The sequence below is a fragment of the Centrocercus urophasianus genome, unplaced genomic scaffold (assembly GCF_019232065.1).
Source record: "Centrocercus urophasianus isolate 14NV4802_14NV808 unplaced genomic scaffold, USGS_Curo_1.0 seq_25, whole genome shotgun sequence".
NCBI lineage: Eukaryota > Metazoa > Chordata > Aves > Galliformes > Phasianidae > Centrocercus > Centrocercus urophasianus.
Genome location: NW_024884811.1, coordinates 3384227 through 3400639, shown reverse-complemented (window position 1 = coordinate 3400639; position 16413 = coordinate 3384227). Strand labels below are relative to the sequence as shown.

General features: G+C 36.6%; 1 protein-coding gene across 1 annotated transcript in view; it reads right to left on the bottom strand.

The window, feature by feature from the left end:
- Positions 1–16413, bottom strand: part of SV2C (synaptic vesicle glycoprotein 2C) — a 64541-nt gene that overhangs the window by 19708 nt on the left and 28420 nt on the right. The window lies entirely within an intron of this gene.

The following is a 16413-nucleotide window of genomic DNA, read 5'->3' as shown; positions in this document are numbered from 1 at the left end:
AAACATTCTAAGACTTGTGTGGGTTTTTTTTGTTGTTGTTGTTGTGGGTTTTTTGTGTGTGTGTTTTTTTAAGGTGTATGCGTGTGTGTGAATCTATTTTTGAATTAATGTTTCTATTCCTTGAGTTGTACATACGGTTGAGGCCACTGGTTCCTTTAGGTGCAGATAATCAGTATTTTGGAGTTTCAAGAGCTGTTTTTGCTGCAGAACTCCCTGTGCTATTTTATAAAATTGAATATTGTGGAATAGTTTGTAAACCTTGCAAAACAAGTTTGCAATAAATGACATTTTAGTAGCTATTCTCAACAAAGACCTAATTTAAACACTCTTAATAACACCAACACATAATGTAACATAGTCCAAATTTAAGACATTTTTAACGCCTGGTTTCTACTTTTGTAGTTTTCCAGAGCACTATACAATTTCTTCAACTCTGCTGAAAGTAAAATGTCCTCCACATCTTAATTGGATGTACAGGAAAAAAATAAATAAATTAGTGTTTAAACTTCTATCTGACATCAACAAACTTAACTCTGCAGAAGAGAAATTGTAATCATGTTAAGATCTTAAGCAAAAAAAGATGACACAAGAAAACATCTCATCTGAGAAATAGATCTTGAAATATACGTGAGTATGGACTCCTAAGAAGACAGCAAAAAGAAGTACTAGAAAAAACTCATGTGAAACTTCAGAGTCGTTAGTTCAGCTTTTTAATAAAACATCTAATTGCATGAATTGGACTACTGATATGACAGAATTTTTAGAAATAAAAAAAAATATTGAGAAAGACAAAAACATGATTTAGGTAATTACCTTCAGTCTGACTTCAATACTGTAGAATATTTTAGGCAAAATATTGAAGGAAAGCTTATTAAAAGTAGAGTGGGAGATAAGAATAACAACAGTGATTGAAGTGATTACCAGAAGAAAATGGAATACTGGCTAACGAAAGTCCTAACGCTGGATTTATCTGATACACTTCTTTGCTAACTGATTCCTTCTGGACGAAATACACAGTAAACTAAATCTGACTGGATATCAGTAAACAACTGGTACAGCATAGTGCCAAATGTCTTATTAAATACTTCTTTAAATGAAGTGTTAATCTGCAATGAATACAGTATATTTTGAAATTTAAAAATCTCGTGTTCTGCGTCATAAATTCATTCTTAGGAAAAGATCAGTTTTCTAATTAAAGTACTTGCACCCATGATGTATCTTTGCCCTTTATCAACAGCTCTATGAAACTGAGCTGTAGAACTGGGAACCTGTTTTTTCTTATTCATTACAAATTTTCTGAGTTTCAGAAGATTTATCAGATTTATTTACACCCTTATTTAGTCTCAGAAGACAGAAGTGAAATCAGCAACAATATTGGTGATGATCATTGACTGCCATTTTACTTTTTTTATAAGGAAGGTTCCAGATAGATATACTTTCCTCCTCCAAAGTTCCATCCAACAAAAAGAAGATACCTAAGATGTCAACCTACATTCGATGATAAATTTCATTCAAAAATAGTTAAATGAAAAAAATCAAGATTAAAACCAAAACAAAACCAGAAAGTAAAGAAAAAAATAAAGGGAGGTTTAGGGTGAGTTGATAAGGCAATTAGGAATCATGCTGGGGTATGTATTTTGTACACATTCTATTATAATCATTCAAATGATGTTCATTATATATGTTAAGCTACAATACAAAACCCTCTGGTATACCAGTCGGGCAGCAGTGCACCTTCTAGAAAGGAGACAACAGAAGCAAGGCTTTCCTCTCTTAGAACAACACAGTCAAAATGCCGTCTCTGGTCATTTAAACCAGTCCACAATACTCACAGACAGGACTATATTTACCCTGTCTGCTTTTTACCAGTCTGGTTTATACTGTGAGAGATTTAGCTTCCTAAATAGTATTTCTGTGTAAGAAATTTTCATGCTAGTTTTGTACATGTTGTAAAACAACAGCAGTATCTCTGTAGCCAGTCCTCAAAATTGACAGTAATAATTTACTTCAAGGTTTTTTTTATTAAGGTAAGTGAGCTATATTGCTAATTAATTAATTTAAAATTTAAAAAGCCACATTAATTAAAAACAATGACTGCACTGTGTATGCTGCTGTCATCTTCACCATTTGCAAGACATATTTTTACTCGTCAGAATGTCTGAGAGCTTGTTAAGTGAAATGTTCATCATAGTTTCTATTGCTCTTATTACATCTTTTTCTCCTTGTATTGGATGCTGCAGTTAATCCCATGATTTATTGTGTCTGCAGAATTAATGATAATAGTGAATGTGAGAATTAGAAGAATTGGTAGAAAAAGCGTTGCAACACATCTTTCTTGAGCCTATCCTACTTATTCCTTCACCACCTGGTAAAAGAGCAGAACAAACATGTACCTTAAATGCAGAGCAAGTGCAGATTTATTCTTATGTTGACCATCCCATTATCTGGTGTCATGAGCTGGTATGGAAAATGAAGCCATTAGAATAATTTTGAATTCAGCTCTCAAAGTGGCTCTCATAACCACTGTCTATGAGTCTTGAAATAAAAAGGAGCTTGGCTGTAACTCAGTTTGCCTTCCCCTTCCCTGAATCGAGATACAATAGCAAAGATGGAGAAGCTCTACTCAGCAGCATTCAGAGCTCTGTGCAGCAGCCCAGAGCTCAGCTCCACCTTTGCTCCCTGGCTATGCTGTGTTTCAAGGCCATTAATCTTGAAAACAGTGCCAAGCTCCAATATTTTATGAATTGCCGAAACCCTTGCCCCAAATGCATCTTGGGAAAAGTTTACTGTAGAGCAATGTAAAATCTGCAGTGATGAAATATGAAGCCAGTGCACCAGCCTTCTTGCTGAATATTGTGTTCTCACTGTACTGATTACTGAAAGGGATCAAGTGAATCACAGACATGGCAATTACTGATTACAGAGCCACAGCAGAATGCAGCAGAGCAAAAGCAAAATGTAAGCAAAAGGCTGCTATCAATTACAGTCACGGGCTTATGTATGAAGTTGAATGTCAACAAAACCTTTACCCTAATGGTATTTCATCTGTTTTGTAATATTAATAAGTTAAAATGATATTGTAAATCAGTTCTTGTTCCAAAAGAAAGAAACATGTCATAGATTTTCTGAATAAGCATAGAAATAAACTTCTCCATATTATGCTGAATTTTTTCAATTTACATTGCTAGTAATGTCTTCTAGATCATGTGTATTTTTTTTACAGTGGTTAGGTGATGACATACTGTACCTAATGAGAGCTGATCAGTGGACATAGTCTACTTAACTTTCCAAAATGAGGGCTGAAAGGGAACTTGATAACTCAGCAAGTCATTTAAGGTTTTAAAGTGCAATGTGAGCAATAGGAAAAAAAAAAAAAAAGTGCTTACAGACTGTATAAACACTGTCTAGCAAGGAAGTTTTGAAATTCCAGAGGAACAAAGTTGTAAAGAACTTTTCAAAAACCTAAATGAATACAGGGATTTTATTGCTTGTTTCTGTTTTAAAACACACTTATTCACCACAACCAGGTCATATAGGCTCACTTTTAATATTTTTAAGGTGGAAACACTTTCAGTAAGTGTGTGATTGACCTGAAGTGCCACTTGGCGGCACTATTACCGCACATAATACAATAATCAATTAAAAATGCACAAATGCTTTTTGTTTGTTTGTTTGTTTGTTCACTGGGCATTTCCTGTTTGTTCTCTGAGCAACGTCGAAGCTAAACCAACCTTACAAAAATGACTGGAATTTCAACATCTGGCAGAACCAAAATACTCTACCACTGAACTTAAATTGAGTCTGTCCTGATACTGCTAAACTTAGCTGTGAGTGACATCCAGAACTTGAACCCAAATATTTTAGTGCTGCTGATTGGAATAACGGTAAAACACTGCTGAAACTGAAAAACAAGAGAGTTCATCTAAATAACATAACTGAGAAATATTCTCGATACTTTCAAGAGCCTGAGTGAAATATACTGTCTCTAACAAAAGCAGAAGTAATGTTTCATAATTATTCTTTAACTATATTGATGTGAAATTCCAGCAGCACAAAGAAGAACTTATGTCCTTCATGTGATTAGATTATTAATATCCCACGGGAAATGCAGTGATATTTTTAGCCTCTATTGATAGATATTCTTTAACCCCATTGACTCAGCAGGTAATTTTTGCAGAATAATTCAGGAAATAAAATAACCAAAGTGTGTCAGGCCATGATTGGGTTACCTTGACAGAGCTGCATCTAAAAGACTCTAATTCTCATTCACATCTGTCTGTCTCTCAAGCTAATGCTATTAATCCCTTACAGACATAAGGATCAACAGTTCACTGAAAGAAGAAAGTGATGTTGCTGAACGGATGTATTTTACCGTGTATTAAACCCAGACTTTGTCTGCTTACAATTGAAACCGTGATTAAAAGGAACAAAGCATTTTTTAATTACACATTCCTTCTCCCGCTGAGCAGGCAGTTGTCAGCTCCTAACACTCAGCATTTGCCAGCACTAACATCTGCAGACCTAAGATTATCAGGCCTCCAATCTTTTTGGCTAAAATATCTGCCATTTAAATAAGCACTAGGTCAGCTGCAAGCAGTGCTGACCACACCTAGAAAATCACCTGCTGTCTAATAACATCAGAAACAAATTCTCTATCCAGTATATGGTGCTGTAGGCCTCAAGCTTCAGTACTTCTAAATAGTGACATCAGTAACTTGATTTTTAAATGATTTTAATACCTGCTCTAGTGCTGCTTAGTCTATTACTTTTCTCTGAGGAGAATGTTAGTGTGTACTTCATACAAAAATGAGATACTTGCCTAAAGTTCATTAAAGTTTAGACACGATATGTCAGCCTTTCACTTGAATCCATATAAATAGTCTGTGCAGAATCTAGAGCTATGAGCAGATCAGGTTTCTGTTTCCTTGCTGTGGAAATGCGCACATAGCTGTGATAAGCTTGATAAAAATCCCATAAAAAGTAGATTTTATTTGAATACCTAACAACGTTGGGATGGGGCCAGGTGGCTGGGAAGAGAAAAAAGTGTGCAAGTGTGGAGTGCAATAATCCCTTGACCCAAGTGGATCAAGGTGCTGCGACTCACAAGAGCAAATACAGGCAAGAAACTCATCTCTGAAATGGCAGAGATTGCAGGACATGATACTACAGTGTTAAGTAACAACTCCTATTAAGGGAAATGCAGAGAATATCCCTTATATTATATAGAATTATTTCTTATATCCCTTATTTAGGAAAAAGAGCTTGAAAGTAATGGAAGTTAATATAGATTGACACTAGTTGAACTTTGCCCGCTGTTCAGATGCAAGGCGTGAAAAGAGCCGTGATGTGCCATCAAAAGCTGAAGTACTGAATTTTCCTATAAATGGTTGTTTCTGTTAAATTCCTGCATCTGAATTTGGCTTTGGAAGATATTCCTTCATTTAAAGATTTGGTGTAGATCCACATAATTGTACAGGGAGATAGTAAGACTCATATGGTACCCTTTTCACACATGTGGAAACCAATTCTTGCACTAAGTGCTTGAATCTAAGATGCTTTAATACATGCTCTTAGCTTTAGCAGTCTTTTCAGTGTCTTGTTCATATTATGGGGAAAGGGAAAGGAAGGCAGCTGTAATGCTAACTCAGATCTGTGAACAGTAACTTTATTTGTCGTAACTTTTACAGGCATAAAGTCTAGAAGCAAACTGTGAATTGTTGAAAACCATAGCGGTAGCAGACAGTATCTGGAAAGAAAACTAAATTAAAGAATGATCTAAGAATTAGCTTAACAACCAGATAAAAAATGAGCATAAAAAATTAAAGCATATTTTTTCCAGTATGAGTAAGATATTTAGTGGTTTTGCTGAATTTACATTACAGAACCAAGCAGCATGAGAATTGAGAAACTGAAAAGGTAATCATAGAATCATAGAGTGGCCAGGGTTGGAAGAGACCTCAAGGATCAATAAAACCCAACTCCCCTGCCACAGGCAGGGTTGCCAAGCACTAGATCAAGTGCTAGATCAGATTGCCCAGGGCCCAATTCAACCTGGCCTTAAACACCTCCAGGGATGGGGCATCCACAACCTCTCTGGGCAGCCTGTTCCAGTGCCTTGCCACCCTCTCAGGGAAAGACTTCCTCCTGACATCTAATTTACATCTTTTCTCCTTTAGTTTAAAACCATTCTCCCTTGTCCTATCACTGTCTGTCCATGTAAAGGGATGATTTCTCTCCAGTATCTTCTAAATAGTCACGTACTTAAAACAAACAAACCAAAACCAAAACCAACCAACATGAAAAAAAACAACCAACTAATAGAAAAAAAAAAACCAACCAAAAACAACAAAACACAAAGCAGAATTCTAGGCCACTGAGGGTTAATGTTGTGCTGATACCATCAGAAATCTCATCACAAGCACTGTGGCACATAATTGATCTGGCTGTTTGGCTGACTGAGTCTGTGGCCCGAGAGATTTATGTACTCATGTAAATCTGCAAAGTCCTTGCTTGAGTACGGCTCTGTGCAGCTGCTCACTTACAGCACTTTACAACCCTCAGAACAGACAAAGAGGTAAAATCTGCTAGAGACTACTCTGAGAACAGCTTCAGCAAGCTGAGTATTGAATCATCCCTGTAACTTAGAGGCTTGTCTGTCTATGAAGAAAGGGCTCTGTCATGCTTTTGAGAGACCATAGATCAAGCAGATTCAACTAATGTTAAAAGGAAGAGTAGGGAGTGCGCATTTACAAGAAGCAGCTGTCAGAGTTTAAGAATACTGCGCTGAGTATGCATCCTGAGCCCATGAAGTCAAATGGTACTAGAAAGAGCTTTGTTTGTAGGATCTTACTTTTCATTTCTTGTTGATTTCCACCTCTACATTTCTACATTAGTGTTTTCCATTCCTTTATTGTACCGCACCTAATTAATAAGCGATGAATGGATTGCACATGAAATTGGATATGTCCGTTTGGACAGTACCAGAGAGTACTGACAGAGCAAATTGCCAACAGATGATAAAACCTAACAGTGTAAAATGGCTAAATGTTCTGTGGAATAGGCTGAAATTTTTGCCTGTGACAAAATCTGATTACACTGTTGCTGAGTGGAGACTTCACTCTACCAATAGGGAAAACACATTCAATAATCTCTGTGTGCTTTACTGTAGGGCTGTCTGCACCCTGTCCATAGCCCTGAGCTCACAAAATGAAACCACAATGGTTTCAAATACACACTTGGTGTGTATGTAGAATCAGAGAAAAATGTGATTCAAACCTTGGAATTATTTTACTGCGGAGTTGTAAGAACTGCTATAAAGTTAAGCATTTGGTTGAGAAGTTGTTGCAGACACTGTTAATTACAGCTGTTAAGTGTAGAAGCTAATTGAAAATGTAAGTGCTCCTGTCCTGGTCTGGGACTTCCAGTGATTTATGTGCATCTGGACTGAGGATATTCAAACGATGGGCTCACGGTGAACAAGAAAAGAGAAGCAATTAATCAAAACGACAGTCAGAAAAAAGGCACAACAAAACACTGCAGTTCATGAAAAGACAATGGGGCCTATTTATCTAGTCTAACTTTTACAAACAAAGCAATCATTGAAATGCTGCAACATTTTCTGAAGAACGGGGAGAGGATGGATCATTTACCAGAGATGTGCCTTTCATCTTCTGCATTCTGCCGCAGTGTAATAACACAGCATCCACACAGTTCAAGGAGGTCTTTCGAAATGTAACCTTGTTATATTTTATTTGTTTAGAAAATCATTGCATGAAAAATCCTTGTCTGTTTTTCTTTCCACAAGCATTTTAGTACTGTGATTGCAGTCTCATTTCCTAGTTTGCTTTTTATCTTTTATTATCTTTTTTTAATTTTAATTTCAAGCAAATAAATAACGAACAGTATCATATTACTAAGAGAGAGACAGATAGACTAGGTAGTCAGTTTATGTAATTTAACAATGTGACTAAATGCACATGCTCACATCTTCTAATTTGACCGATTGAAAACATGGATATTTCTGTACCTACAATACTGTGTGTCAGAGGATCTAAATTCAAACTTCAATCAGAGTCTTTCAATACAGTATTATTTGCCCTCACAAATTCAGTAGTAATGACTTCCAGTTACAATCTGTCCTATTTGTCCAAAGTGAGAAGGAGATTTTTACTCACAAGAAGCAGTTGAAGTGTTTCAAACGTAACTACAAAAGGGATCAAGAAAACTACTTATATGTTTGGGTACATGGGTTGGACTTGATGATCTTGGAGGTGTTTTTCCAACCTTGGTGATTTCATGATCCCATGATTAAATTAACAATAAATAATACGTATGTTACCGTTAAAGTAATGCCTCCCATGTATTTCTATGGAAAGTACAACAAATACGAAGAGCACAATAACACTATGTGATACATCACATTCTCAGCTACAAAACACTATTTTCCAACATAGTCACTACCATTCGCTGTGCATTTTCACCAGCAATGAACAAGAGTGCATGACACTCTTGTAAAAATCTGCGCCAATGGAGATGCCCCACTGTTGCCACTGCTAAAACACACCACCCACCGCTTCACCGTGCTCACATCCACTGTTTGGTCTTCAGAAAAACTCAGGTACTGTCAATGAATGTCAGTGGGTGGCATTTTTCCCGCACAGAGGAATTCAATGCCACGTCTTTGCTTTATACACACTTCCCTGTCAGATGTTGTTTTGTGAGACTGCCTCTCTGCAGCCATCTGTCACACAGCAACAAAATATAATGGGACATTGGGTGGGAAGGTTCAACCTCTATTGCCATACCACCAACGTCTGCCTCTGACATTATGGGTTGACATATTAAAATAGGAGGCATTACTTTCAGTGCAGCCGTCATAGTCAGTAAATCTAACAGCATTATCAACATCTTTTTAGTTGTGATTTATCTTTTTTTAAGGCACTACTACCTTCAAGTAACAGCTAGCATGGGGACCAAAACAGTTAGCACCCCTAACAAACAGCCCCTGCACTAGAATGGAAAAAAGATAATATAGGGTCAAATAGCATGAGAGGAACTAAGAGAGGTAGAAATCTTGCTTCAGTCAGTACCATTCCTGAGGAGATGAGAAAGAAAAAATAAAAGAGCAAAGAAGAAATCTTATCAGATCTAGCATCTCATTTGTTTCCAGAAGTGAAAAAAAGCTATTGCAGTGTCTGATACTGTAGGCACTTCTGGTGGCAACTGGACAGAATTCTAAGGGAGGTTACTTATCTTCAAGCAATATTTTTTAATTTATAATCAAGGCCAATTGATTACGTGGAATAAATTTTCATTAAAAATAAGCCTGAGGAAAGTCTGTTGTTTTGCTGTTATAAGAATGACAGACTATTACCATGACTTCTTTGGAAAATTATGTTTATGGCATTAGATAATGATGTTAACAGCAATAGTCTGTTCATCTGTCTGTTAGTTCCTCCACCTACTCTGTTTGAAACCATTGGCGTACTTCAGTCAAATCTGACAGGAAGGAATGTTTGCAGAGACAACCATATTTCCCAAACCCAAAACCAGTGAAATGCACTGCTCAGGCAGAAGTGATAGGCCCTATCAGTGCAGAGAGGAAAAGGCAGAAGTTAGTGGTCTCTCTGCCTGAATGCTAGGACTGCACTGTGACCACACCACCAAATATGACTTGAGCACAAAGGTGCTGCTTCTTCTCTGAAGTCAGCAAAGCAAGGAAGAGGCTGCAATGCACAAAAGTTATTGTGGGGGAGATACGGAAAGCTGCAACTCTACTCAGCACTGGTAAAACCTGGATTATTGTGTCTCATTTCTGGGCTCCTTGGTACAAGAGAGATGTGGAACAATTGATTGAGAATCCAATGCAGGGCCATTAAGATGATGACACAGGAGTACCTCTCCTACGATAAGAGGCTGAGAGAGCTGGGATTGTTCTTCCTTGAAAAGAGGAAGCTCAGGGGGATATCTGCAAATATCTGAAGGGAAAGTTCTAGGAAGATGGAGGCAGGTTTTTTTCAGTGATGGCCAGAGCAAGAAGTAATGAGCACAAACTGGAACACAGGAGGTTCCCTGTGAATCTCAGGAACCATGTCTGCTGTGATGAAGGATGAAGGAACACTAGCACAGGTTGCCCAGAGACTGTGGGGTCACCTCTTCAGAGATCTTCAGAAGTTGCATGGATGAGGGCTTTGTGTAGCTCCAGATGGACCCAGAAGTCCCTGTCAACCTCAGCCAGTCTGTGTTTCTGTGATATTCCTCATAAATGAGGAGCAGAGAGAAAGGAATTAATAAGGATCACTTAGTGATGGCCGGAAACCCTTAGGAAACAAGGCTTTGTAACTTCTCTCACAAAATATCTTGTTAGGTTTTTACTGAACCTGCAGATAAGCAAATTTTCTCTTTCAAAGTTAAATTACAGAGCCCAGCAGGTTATATTTGAAGCTCACTAATGAGCATTCTTTGTGATCAGTAAATAGATGTGGTAAAAGCTACCTAAGCTTCCAACGCTTGCAAATATAAACATGTAAATGACCATATCAAACCCCGTATTAAGGCACAGAAAACAACGAACTGATAAACAAAGTGATCTGTTTTGCTTTCCTAGCTGGATTTGCAAAAGCAGCTGTTTTAAATTCCGCTGTGTTCTGTCATTCTTGTTTCTAAAAATGAAGATTATTTTTTTTTAAGTATACACATTTAACATAATCTCGTTTCATAGGATTTTTTTCAAAATGAGAGCTATCCATGAGTAGGGCCTGATCAAGTTAACATTAAACTGTCTTGTACCCACTTTAATTAATTTAGATTTTTAAAGTATAAATACAGTTTCAGCCCTCAGGATACAGAATTAATGACAATGCACTAAGTATGAAGGAGTACAGCACACTGGGGATCACTTTGCCTCTTAGTGGAATACTGAACAGATCAACAGACATTGCATCACGTAGTATATGTTGCATTATATATTGTAGAGGAGATGCCCTTGTGTCTGATCTATTTGATTTGTGCAGCATAACATCATTATAGTTAATTCAGATTCAACATTAGCAAAACATCTTTTAGATGGCCAACAGTATTTTCCATTGGCTATGGCCCCACAGATTCATCGATTCATAAACCAGAAGTTGTACTACAAATTCGAAGTATGTATAAAGAAGGTAATTTTTAAGAGCTGCTGCTGCTTTTAAAATGTGTATAAAACATTTCCTCCACGTTAAAAAAAAAGAAAGGAGAGGAGAGGGGAGGGGAGGGGAGAGCAGGAGAGGGGAGAGATTGCTTTATAATTCTGCAGATACATTTTGTGTTAATGGGCTCTTTATTACTGAGAAAAGGCAAAATAAGCTATTCCCTCACACATTTTCTTTGTTCTTGACTATTAACAAAAGTGAGACATCTGCAGAGAACAGATCTTCTGCAGAAAACAGAAACTACTGTATAACAGAAGATGGAGCCCTGGACTGAGATTTTTATAAATTGGCTGCTGCTATGGCTTGGGTTTGTTCTGAGCTCCTATGAAAAGGCAGAGTAGGAGGAAAAGTCTTAGAAAAATGAAAAAAATATATATTCATCTTAATTAGGAGTGCAGGATTTTCAAAATGGAGAAGTATGTGGCTTTTCTGCCATAGCACATTTACTCAACAGGATAATCTCTCTTTCCTTTGAAGCTACCAGTAAGAAATGTTTGACAGACAAGCATTTTTCCACGTTTTGGAAATAGCAAATACTTCTCTTTATTAATTTGTGTTGTCTTCTATTTCTCCTAAGTTCTGAAGATATCTCCTTGTTTTGTCTCTGCTTTTGTTTTCCTGCCTTTTTCTGTCCTTCACCAGTACTCTCTGTTCATTTAATTGCTCTTTGAAAATGGGTGAAGGGGACTTTGCAGGGGGCATCCAATGCAACTACTTGCTCCAAGACAGAAGCAGTGACTGCCCCTACACTATTCTCAAAATATATTTAGCTGATCTTTTATAAAGATGTTTAGTGACTCTGATTTTACTACTTCCACAGGAGTTTTATTCAGGAATATTTATCTATCAGATTATTAGGAAGTGGCTCTTCCTTTCCATACTTCCTCTCCTTGACTAAAAGTTCAGCTCATTACTTTTTGTCTTATCATCCATGAGCTATTTATTCCTTTTTCCTTTGCAGCTAATCATGCCTTTCTCTTTTTTCTTTCAGCAAGATTAGAAAAGACATCATCGATGGCCCTTGTGCTTATCTAAATTAGTGATGGTATCCTATTTCAAGATGTTCCAACTTTGAACAAACGTAACTGTTCTCCCAAACTTTCAGTTTATGTTGATCAGATGTTGACGTACAAGCAACCACAGTAAATCATCTCTGTAGACACCAAAGAATTTTTCCCCCTTAGTTCTTTAGAGTATAGACACTGCAGTGATGCAGCAATATGAGATCAGTCGAGCATGGCTCTTTTTGTTATAAATCATGTAAGTGCATCCCGTATTTTTGACTGGATGGGTGCACAGCAGGAGATTATCAAATTCACCTCTAGGGACTACAGCAAAGAAAAGACGGAAGAAGAAACTTGGTGACCCTTTGCCAAAGACAAAATGATGATTTATAAAACATTTATAAGCTTTTTTGAACTTTGCTGCTGATGAAATGGTGGGAATAGCTGATGAAATAGGCGTGAGAGAAATTCAGCTTTTTGTCTGGTGCTCAGACCCACCTCTGATGTACATTTTGGAATTTCAAAGTGCTGTACAAAATATCTCAAAAACATCAATATCATTTAAGTAATAGCCATTTGTTTACTACATCCCCATCAGCTTTGACACTTTGAATTGTATATATTTGAGCAGACAAATTCTAACTAAGCTTGCGTTACAGATATTAATTTCTGTGCAATCTCAGTATGGTAAATAACAGCTATTCTACAGCATTCTAATTAATAATGAAGTTAAGAGTCAAACTTTTTCATAGTGATCAAGAATTTTTTGTATTCATGTGCAGTAGTAAACTCATAGAAAAGAATACAAAAGATAATTTGAGATGGATTACTTCTGGAAAAAAGAAAAAAGAAAAATAAATAAATAAATAAATAAATACATATATATAAGGTCAGCAAAAAATCTGGCTTCTGGTCTTTGTAAAACAGCCCACCAATAACTTTCCAATTTCCACAAAAATAAACGCTGAATGACAGAAAAATCTGCTTTTTATTACATTATCTAAAGTATATATCATGTAATAGTAACTACTGTTTCATGGCATTCATTTGAAATAATCCACTACAGAAGACTGCAAACTCTTTTCTTCATTTCAAGACGCTTGTCTCCCCTAAACAGACTAGACTGAAATCTCTGCAAGTGAAATCCCTTATAGCTGCTGCCTCTCAGAAGGATCCAGATCTGCTCATCAGAACTGCAGGATGGATGGCCACTAATACCCTTTTCCTTCTATTGCTTCTTGGGGATTCATCATGCCCTATGAATACTGCACAACACTAGAATATGATCTCTTATCCCAGTATTGTTGCAGTCAGTTTTTATTAAGGAGCTTCTAATTCCAACAGAAAGACAGAAAAAGGGAGCTAAAGTTTGTCTTTTTCCTTAATTGCCATTAACTAATTTTAGTACATTGTGTCCTCAGTTTAGTCTGCTGCAAATTGAGATTAACTCCTCCATTAACAGTGCCTGGTGCTGAGCATGCTCTGTGCCTTTATATACTGTGCCTTTAGACCTTCATCTCCACATCTGCATTGCAGCTCCATCCAACTCACTTATATCCACTCCTGTTTTATTACAGTATCATTCACTGTTTCATACGTAAGGGAGGTTTACTGCAGTTTTGAAAGTGTGTTTACCTTTTTAATCTCCAAGTGGATGACACAAGAACAAAGCAAACATGGCAACAGGAAGTACTACAGAAGCTACTCTAGAGACATCTACTAAAAGGTGATAATAAGATCCTGCACCATCCTGATCAGACTCCCTGTCATCTTCACTTCTCCTCCTTAGCAGTCTAACTTCTTTTACATCCCATATTCAACTTCTTATAAGATCAATAGGATTGGTAAATCAGTGAGGTTAATATCTGTTTGTTGTTAAGCAAAAAGATTCTAGGGAATATTTCTGCTGTCTGAAAACAATTGAATACTTGATATATGCAAAACCAAAAATTACACAGACTACCAAAATAGAAAGTATTAATAAATGGAAATCTTTAACTAGCGGGCCTTCATTTTTAGTTTTGAGATCTGGAACCATAAGATTCTAGGCTCTTTATAAAAATAACACAGTGTATAGAAGGCAATATCTTGTATAATCGAAAACTTTGCATCTTTTTAAAATAAAGGGGTAAAATGGCTAAAAAAGTTGGGTGAGGGTGAGTTCTTTTTATTCCTATCCTCGAAGAAAGACATAAATCTATTGTAATGAAAAGGTAATATATCACTATCAAGATTTTATACTGAAATGTAATTTCTTACTGTTAAGATTTTTCACTGTTTGAAAAATGAATTTTTTAAAGAATACTGTGATACACATTTGATGCATTTGACAGTCTTTGAAGTAATCCACCTTGAAATATTATGCTAAATTTAAAGTTGCACTTGCAAAATGGTTTATAAAATGGTAATTATCCTTCCTATCGAGCCTGACTGAAGTGTTGCATGAAGCCATTTATTCACAGCAGCCTGGTCTGGGACTTTGTTAATTGACTGCAATTAGAAGCATTTGTCTGCAGATGTTTCTTCTAATAGATTCTCCATGACCTCAACTCCTCTGTAAGGAACTCTGAACAAATCTGCATCCATTTTCAAATTTAAAACCGAAGCCAACATCTAGACTTAAAGAATCTCTGGAACTTGCTTGCCTTCCAGATGAAATTAATCTTTCAGCATGCGGTCACTGCAGCACTATGTCACCCTGATTCCTCTCTTAACAACTAATGCCAAGGCAATTATTATCTTCCTATATTTTAGAATGTCTCAGTTTTAAAATGTCTCCCTTGTTTCAGACATGCCTGTGCTGCTTGAACAAAAACAAATAAACGGTTACTTATTTTCATTTTATCAGGAAAAGATAGAGCTAAATCTTGAATACCTGAAGTGGTATAGGTTCATTATTGTTTTGGAGGTAGATAATATATATCAGCTGTGAATCCAGGACCTTTTAAAGTGTCTTATATAAGACTGAGAAAAAAAAAATATACCCAGAAGATGACTCAGTGCTGCTGGTTTGCTATTTTTCTGTCCATTTTAGAATAATTTTACTATGTTCAATGGCAGTTTGTTGCTTTTCAATAGTTGCAACTTCATGCCCTGCCTTTAAGCAATTTCAGTGTTCAGATAGGAAAAATGAACAGTATTTATTTCGCAGATGAGAATCAGAGAGCTCAGAAATTTCTATACGCTATACAAATAGGCCTTAGAAGTGGTTGAATGCTTTGCTTATAATTACGTTTTGCTTACTGGTCAGTGGAGATGTGATTAATGAGAAGGACTGAAGTCAATTTGAAGAAGAAGATCCATCTTTGCCTAATTCTATCAAAACAATTCAAGGGAGACCACACAGAAATCCTAAAAGAAAGTTGCCCTACAGGAGTCCTCATGCATTCAAGTGATACAAATGATGTGGAGGTTAGAGACAGCATTAACCTGACCAGGACTGTTTGTAGGATACAGCACTGTGTGAACACTCCCCCCCCCAGTGTCAGAGCAATATTTGACCTGGGTGTACTCTGCAGTGCCTATGAGCTCAGCACATCTTGATCACAATGAAGCGTCCTCAATCTGATACTCAGCAGAATAGCTCCACGCTTGTTTCAGGAAGTAAAACAAAGGCTTTGAACTTGACTAGATAGTCTAATTTACAATAAAGACAATTGAAAGACATCATCCGAACTCACAAACATACTTTGCTTAAATTCCCCAAAAGGTGTATAAACCTACTTGTTTTGCTATGAGAAAGAATTGCACCTGCTGCTTGCAGCTTCCTTATTAGCCCTCTCTTTGGCTCTTATGACTTTGCTTACTATACTGCAAAGAGAGTAATTTGCATGGCTATAGCTGAAGAACACTCTCTTTTAAAAATGGTTTTTGCATTCTTCTGTCTTTAGTGATTTTCCTATGTACTTTTGCAGAAGTCTACCACACACAAAACTGAAAAAAAGCTGCATGGCTTTTTGTTATTGGTATTTTTCTACTGCCATAGAAAGAAAAAAATAATTCCCTCCTTTTCCTACCACTACTGTAATATAGGGATGTGCATTATTATTCATTGAGATACACTGCTCTGTAACATTTTTAAAAGCATTTCAGTGAAGGCTATCAAGTCATGAAATCTACAGTGAAATTAGGCAGTCTATTTAAACCAGTGTTTGTATTTTTCTCTGAAAGGTAAGGGAAATAAAACACATTAAAAAAAAAAAAAAAAAAAAAAAAAAAAA